This window comes from Vespula vulgaris, chromosome 14 (genome assembly GCF_905475345.1).
Source record: "Vespula vulgaris chromosome 14, iyVesVulg1.1, whole genome shotgun sequence".
Taxonomy (NCBI): Eukaryota; Metazoa; Arthropoda; class Insecta; order Hymenoptera; family Vespidae; genus Vespula; species Vespula vulgaris.
In genome coordinates, this window is record NC_066599.1 from 3600001 (window position 1) to 3607500 (window position 7500).

General features: G+C 35.8%; 1 long non-coding RNA gene across 1 annotated transcript in view; it reads right to left on the reverse strand.

Annotated features, from left to right (window-relative positions):
* The window catches only part of LOC127069141 (uncharacterized), a 41383-nt gene that overhangs the window by 13116 nt on the left and 20767 nt on the right, over window positions 1-7500 (reverse strand). Inside the window, exons 4-5 of the long non-coding RNA XR_007783374.1 lie at window positions 6593-7069; window positions 4067-4130 (exon numbers count right to left, since the gene is read on the reverse strand). This is a non-coding gene — a long non-coding RNA (uncharacterized LOC127069141). The remainder of the gene's footprint in view (window positions 1-4066; window positions 4131-6592; window positions 7070-7500) is intronic.

Below are 7500 nucleotides of genomic sequence, written 5' to 3' on the forward strand. Positions count from 1 at the left end.
GTTTTATAATCGTCCTACGAAACACGCGTACGCTCGGCCCGTTTCAAGCGTTAACGGAAGCCGATTCAGGTCTAACGAGCAGACGATCCAATTATAGAATTTTCATTCGGCCGCATTTACCAGGCGTCGAACCTGATTCGCCTTTGTGCATCGAGTTTAAAAACGTTCCACCCCTGGCTATTTCCTACGGCACCCCCCCTTTGCCTGAAACAGTCTTTTCTCTTTCTCTTTTTTCCTCTTTTTTCCTTTTTATTTTCATTTCTTTCTTTTTCTTTCTTTTTTATTTTATTTTCTCTATCCTTTTCCTTTTTCTGTTTTATTTTCAATTCTCTTTCCCCTTCTCTCCTCTTTCTTTTCTCTTCTTTTCTTTTCTTTTAATTCCTCTCTATAGCATTCGTAGGTCGAGTTAAATGCGAGGATTCCACTAATTGTAATAAGAACAAATTCAAGGAGGGATACGATAAAGGTGTTCGGTATTAACGAGCGACGACTAACGAAATCAATTTTCAAGTTATTCGAGAGTTTTCCTCTCTCTCTTTCTCTCTCTTTTTCTCTATCAGTCTCTGTCAGTCTATGCCTCTCTTCTCTTCCCTCTCTTTCCCCCTTTGTGATCTTAATTCGACTTTCCTAATCTTCGAATTCCTGCCGCAAAAGTTTTCCAACAAAATTCGCATGATGATCGAAGAAAACGAAAGGAAATGAAGTCGTACGGAATCACGCTTATACAGCCCACGTAAAATATTACACCTTTCATTTTTATGACCAATCTGAAAGGACATATTCGACTGATTTAATCGAATAAAAAGAAAAAAAAAGACAGACAGAGAGAGAGAGAGAGAGAGAGAGAGAGAGAGAGAGAGAGAAAGAAAGAAAGAAAGAAAGAAAGAGAAAATAATTCTAGTTATCGCCGTCCTTCATTTTTCGATCTTATTGAAGTCTTATTTAAAGAAAGCAATCCCATCTTGGATGGTAATTTAAGTGTATCGACATAACAAATCGAATGTTATTTCTAACGATGCAAATTTCATATCCAAGAAGAAAAAGATATTATTACTTTGGACTAGGTGAGATAGAGACGAAAGCAATGGGAAGGGGGTTTGTTGAGAAAAAAGGAGAAAGGGTCGTGAGAGACGAGAGACAGGGGAATATGGTCGCGTTACGTTCGTAGCATTTTTCAAGAGGGTAAAATTTCAACATCGTCGAGAGGGGTGTATTAACGCTTGCGTGGAAAATCGTAGCACACGGCTTGTATACCGTCGATATTTTTCCTATTTTCCTCCTCCACCTCCTCCTCAACCTCCTTCTCTTCCATATCCTCTCTCTCTCTCTCTCTTCTTGTTTTTTCCCTTATCAACGACGTGAAACTTTTTATGATAGAGAGAGAGAAAGAGAGAGAGAGAGGGCAAATAGGATCGGGGAAAACCCGAGCCATATTCAATTTGCATTTAAATATCCACCAGGCACGGATTTTCTGTGAGAGAAAAAAAGAAAGAGAGAGAGAGGAGAGAAGAGAGACATACTGGAATAAGAAGAAAGTATAACGTCTATGCTACGATAGAGATACACAAATATTCTCTATTTTCCTACACGTCTATTTATATATATATATATATATATATATATATATATATATATATATATACGTGTACGATATGTTACACGAAGAAGAACACAATATAATAATCCTTTCGTTGAAATCTTCGAAAGGAAAAGTAGAAAGAATTTGATTTTTCGTTCAAAACGGTCGCCAGAAAGTGGTTCTTTCTACTCGTCAAGATTTCTTCTCTTCTTTTCAAGAGAGAGAAAAAAGCAAAAAAAGAAAATAAAAAAAGAAAGAAAGAAAAGAAAAAGAAGAAAGAAAGATAAAAATAGAATGAAAGAGAGATCCGATTAAAACGCCATTCGGAGGGAATCCACTCGAGGAACGTTTTACTCCGAGAGGTCGGTTCCTCTTGGATGAGAAGAAAGTACCACCGCCTGTGCGGGATTAGCCCTTCGAAAAGGGCGCCTTGCTAATCTCAAAACGCGAGAATATATCGCCTCGTTTAACCGTAGGATCCTTTGGATCACGTCGACTTTACTTGGCTCGGTTTACCTATAATTTATCATACACACTCCTCTCTCGTCGAGTCTTCATATAATTTCGTTAACGAGGATCAAGTTTGAAAACTGCCACGTGACAGTCGAGCCCTTCAAGGGACTCCATCTAATTGTAAATATCTACTTATATGATAGAATATACGTATACATATTGTGTGTATATACATACATACGTATAGCTATATGTATATTCATACATACACACACACACACATGTATATGTATAAAAATTCCTTTTTATATAAATTCTCTGTTTTTTTATGTCTATCTCTCTCTCTCTTTTTCTCTCTCTTTCTCTCTCTTTCTCTCTCTATCTATCTGCCTTTTTATCTCTCTCACTTTATTTTACAAAAAATAAATTCGAAATTACTCCGATATGTTTACGTACATACGTCTATCCGATATATTAATTTATTTATCGTTTAAATTTAATAGAATACATTAAATGTGAAGATGCAGAAAAAAAATAAAAAAAATGAAAAATTTGAAAAATTCTACCGAATTATTCATCGATTATCGTATATTCTCGACATATAAAATAAACGTTGAACAATCAAATCGATTACTAATTCAATTATAATACTATCATGAAACGAAATGAAATATCTTCCTCCTGTCTTTTTCTCTCTCTTTCTCTCTCTATCTCTCTCTCTCTCTCTCTCTCTCGATAAAAATATTGTGATCGGTTAATATTACCATCGTTGTAATAATCAGAACACGAATTTCTTCGATATTTTAAACATTACTATCAAAAATTCCTTGACATTTCAATATCAATAAACGCAGTTATCAGCTCGATGATATTCCAAGCTTTGTTTGCAATAATAATAAAAACATTATATCGCCGATAATATAGCCGATTTCTCGGATAATCGCGATACGAACTATCGATCCTTAATAAAATTCGACTTAGTAAGAATCGTATATTCCCGAACAGAAAATTCTCGTAAAAGTCGACGACTTTTCTTTTTAACCCTTTTATCCTCCTTTCGAAAGAAAGAAGCACTTTATAAGAGAGGACCGAGGACAAACAAAAACAAAAAAGAAAAAGAAAGAAAAAGGAAAAAAAAAGAACAAGAAAGAAAAAAGAGTAAAGAAAAAGAAAGGAAACGAAGTATGGTTGAAAGAATCGATAGTCAAGAGAAAGAAAAAGAGAAAAAGAAAAAAAAGAGAAATAAAAAGAGAGAGAGAAGGATCGAAACTACGGGTCGACAGTGATCGGTGAATCCGTCGAACATGAAACTACCCCTAGCATGGTACCCCTAGTAGCAATAGGAGACCCCCTTCTCCTCTATCTCCTCCTCCTTCCCACCCACCCCCTATCCACCGTATGAACGTGGTCGGCGTGATAGGTCGCGTCCTATCGTGGACGGTCGCGTTAATCGTTCTACCATGCTACAAAACCATGTGTAAATGTATGTGTATGTATATATGTATATATGAAGGGGTGGAAACAGAGGTAGAGAGAGAGAGAGAGAGAAGACAGGAGGGTGAAAGGGGTAGGAGTTGGTTGGAGGAAGGCGTAACAGGATTCCAGGATCGTCGGATAATTTCATGCTTCGACGCGCGCTCGACTAACCGGCCGACCACTTGATACACATTCGTATCGCTCGTTCCTCCTCCTCCTACTCCTCGTCCTCCTCCTCATCCTCCTCCTCTTCCTTTTCTGTCTCTCTCTCTCTTATTCCTACACCCTGTTTCCACCCTCTTCTGTACGCATATACACATAGATATGTATATAGAAACGTTGTATATATAGGCCTCCTGTGGTTACGGCAATGCACGAACACTATCTAGCAAACCCATAGAATCGTACGCACGAGCGACCACGCCGAAAAGAAATTTATGCTCGATTCAAACAGGATTCTGCCATGAAATATATATATATTTATATGTGTATATATATATATATATATATATATATATATATATATGTTTGAATGTATGAATGTATCTATATACATACCATCAAACTGCATTTTCCAAGGATTATTTCCTTTTACTTTTCTTATTTCCATCCATTTTTGATTCTGAAAAAAATGTTACGAATATTCTTCTACTGATTCGTGAGTATCTATTTTATATATATATGTATCTGTGTGTGTGTTCTCTTTTTGAAATACGTATACGAAAATATAATATATTAAATACATATGTATACAACGTTTCTATATATAATAAGTGTATATAAAATTGTATAAATACACGTTATAATATTTCTTATAATCATTATACATATTAATGACGTATAATATATTATAACGTTATAAAATATATACATATATGTATATAAAATATACGATTTAAAGTACGACAAAACACGTAACATCGTTTAGATAATTATTCTATGGAAAAATTCCATGAAATCGTCCTGTATTTCATTTCAATGTATATGACAAGAGAATTATAATACGAGACAAGAATATTCAATGTGTTGCTTAACTGAATTGTTTCGTAAGACATGACTTTACTAAAACGATACTGATACTTGAACGTATATACATAAGATACAAGGCGAGAATGTATATACAAGTATAAAGTGTAAACTTTGGCCGTGATGTGATTCAGGAAATTGTTTGTTCAAGTATATCCTTTATTGACAAACTTTTGGAAAAATATTTTCGACTCGCGTGTGCAAATATTTCAAACTATCGAGAAGAAAATATAAAACAATTTTTAACCAGTTCTTTAACGATGCAAAATTATTTAAACCTTTAAACGAATAGAAATAATTAAATCATATTATTCATATTTGATTTTATATTAAAAACATCATGATAATCCTTATGTATATTAAATTCCTCATGTTACATACATATATCTTTTTTCAACTTACTCGATAAAAAAGAAGCGAGCTAAAAAGAGTTAGCTGAAAATAAATATAATAAATATAATAAGTCAAAAAAAAAAAAAAGAAAAGAGAAGGAACAAAGACAATGCGAAGTGATCGAGAAGAAAGCTACAAATATATCCTAAATTTATAATAACAAACTTACGCATAATTTTTTTGCTTTACTCGATAAGAAAAGAAAGAAAGCAAAAAAAAAGAGGGACGAAAGGAAACCAAGTGAAAAATAAAATACATGATTAAAAGAAAGAAAAGGAAAGAAAAGAAAAGGAAAAAAAGAAGAGTAAAGCACGAGAAAGACGGGAGAGGATGACCGGAAGAAAAGTGAAAGAAAAAAATGAAAAAGAAGAAAAAATGAAAAAAAAGGGAAAGAAAAATAGAAGGAAAAAAAAGAAGAAAAAGAGAAAGAGAGACCGAGAGAGAGAGAAAGAGAGAGAGAAAGAGAGAGAGAGAGAATTGGTCGATAACTTCGTTGGCTGATAGCCACAATAACTATTGTACATGTAGGAGGTTCTATCCATAAACGTTCACAGGAGGTTAAAACGAGCCTACCGAAATCCTCGGATCGACGAGGTTGCAAGGTTCGATAGGCCGTATCCGATGGTATCCACTCTCGGCCATTGCCATCCCTTGCTACACATAGTACCCAAAAGCACGATCTCGAAGCCAAGCCGTTTTCCCTGGGGAGACACAGTGATGGGCGGATGAGGAGGAGTTGGAGGTAGGGTTAGAAGGGGGTAGATAGGGTGGTGATGTAGAGAGAGAGAAAGAGAGAGAAAGAGAGAGAAAGAGAGAGAGAGAGAGAGAGGGGATAGAGGGAAAAGGGCAAGGAGCAATCGAGGGAGAACTATTTCCTAGGCAGAGTGTCGATCGATCCAATGCTCTGCCATCTGAAGGAAGACCTATACCTTAGGAAAAGGGTCGTCCCTATCTGTGTAAGTTCTCCTTCACCCTTACCACCCTCTATATACATATATACGTACATACGTGTATACATATACGCACACACAATATATATATCAAAACGAATTCCAAGGACAGCATGATCGATGATGGTATCTACTTCACAGTCCTCTCTGTTCCTTCTCTCTGTCTCTTCTACTCGTAGATACCTGCTCGTAAAACATACCAGCAGTGTTAACAGGTATGTCAAAGTTTTGATTTACCATCAACTCTTTCTTCTTTTTCTTCTCTTAATATTTCTTTTTCTTTTCTTCTTTTTTCTTCCTTCACCCTTCCATTTCTACTTTCTGAACAATCTTTTTGACTATCAGAAAAGAAAACTGGAACGAGAAGAAGAGGGAGAAAAGAAAGAAAGGGGAAAGAATAAAAAGAGTTAACGTTCCTTCTGTTGGTTGGATATAGGAAAAAATAAGCGAGAGACAAAGGCAGAGACAAAGAGAGAGAGAGAGAGAGAGAGAGAGAGAGAAAGACAGAGAAGGGTCGTACTTTTCCTACATAGAGTCCTACATAAGAAAAGAGCAAAAGGCCAGAGTTTATTGCGACGGTAGATCGTTCGGACCCTTACTGCCTATCTTCAACGTTGCTATTCGTTTTCTCTCTCTTTTTCTTTCTTTCTCTCTATCTCTATCTCTGTCTCTGTGTCTCTTTCTTTCTTTTTCTATCCTTTGGGATTATACTCACGAAACGCTTCGCATCCTCGTCCATTTTCGTGGCTCGTAACGCGACACTTATTGCAAAGTTGCGCTGGTGGTGATGGTGGTGGTGGTGATGGTGGTGATGGTGGTGGTGGTTCGTGCAGTCCCTCAGGTCGCAACCGTTTTGTCGTACATACTTACGACGTCTTTCCAAGCCGATCTCACGGCCTGAGATTTTCCTTTTATCTCCTTTACGAAGACTGTTCTCTCTCTCTCTCTCTTTTGTTTATTTCTCTCTCTCTCTCTCTCTCTCTCTCTCTCTGTATTTTTTTTCTTTCTCTCTTTTTCTCTCTTTCTGTTTTGTTTCTTTCTCTCTCTGTCTCTTTCTCTTAGTATATATATATATATATGCGTGTCCGTATCCAATACATAGTCTCATTTCCTTTTTCAATATTTCTACAGGGAATAAGGTCACATCGGCTATCTCTCGTCCAGTCTTCCTCTACTTTCTTCTCGATGATCCCTAAGAAAGTAAAGCTTTAGCTTTTTTCTATGGCGCACGACGATATTAAATGCAAAAAAAAAAAAAGAGAGAGAAAAAACAAAAAAGAAAAAAAGATTGCCATTTATTAATCGAACAAAATTTTAATTCCTAGTATATCTCAAATAATATTTGATCTTGCTACAAATAATTTTGACCTTTACTCAAAATTCATCCCTTTCAATTATTATTTTCTCTTATGATTTTCCTCTTCTTTTCTTGCTTTTGTTAAAATCAATCAACCGGGCCGTCGATTAAACGTTTAGACGGATACATTAGTAAGTCAATTTTGACAAAATACCTAGATATCGGGCTAACATTTATACAGACGAACCCTTGTATCCTAGACAAACTCTGATTTCTACCATTGAATCAAATCAAAACGTAAGATAATGTTACCTACAACGTTTCCT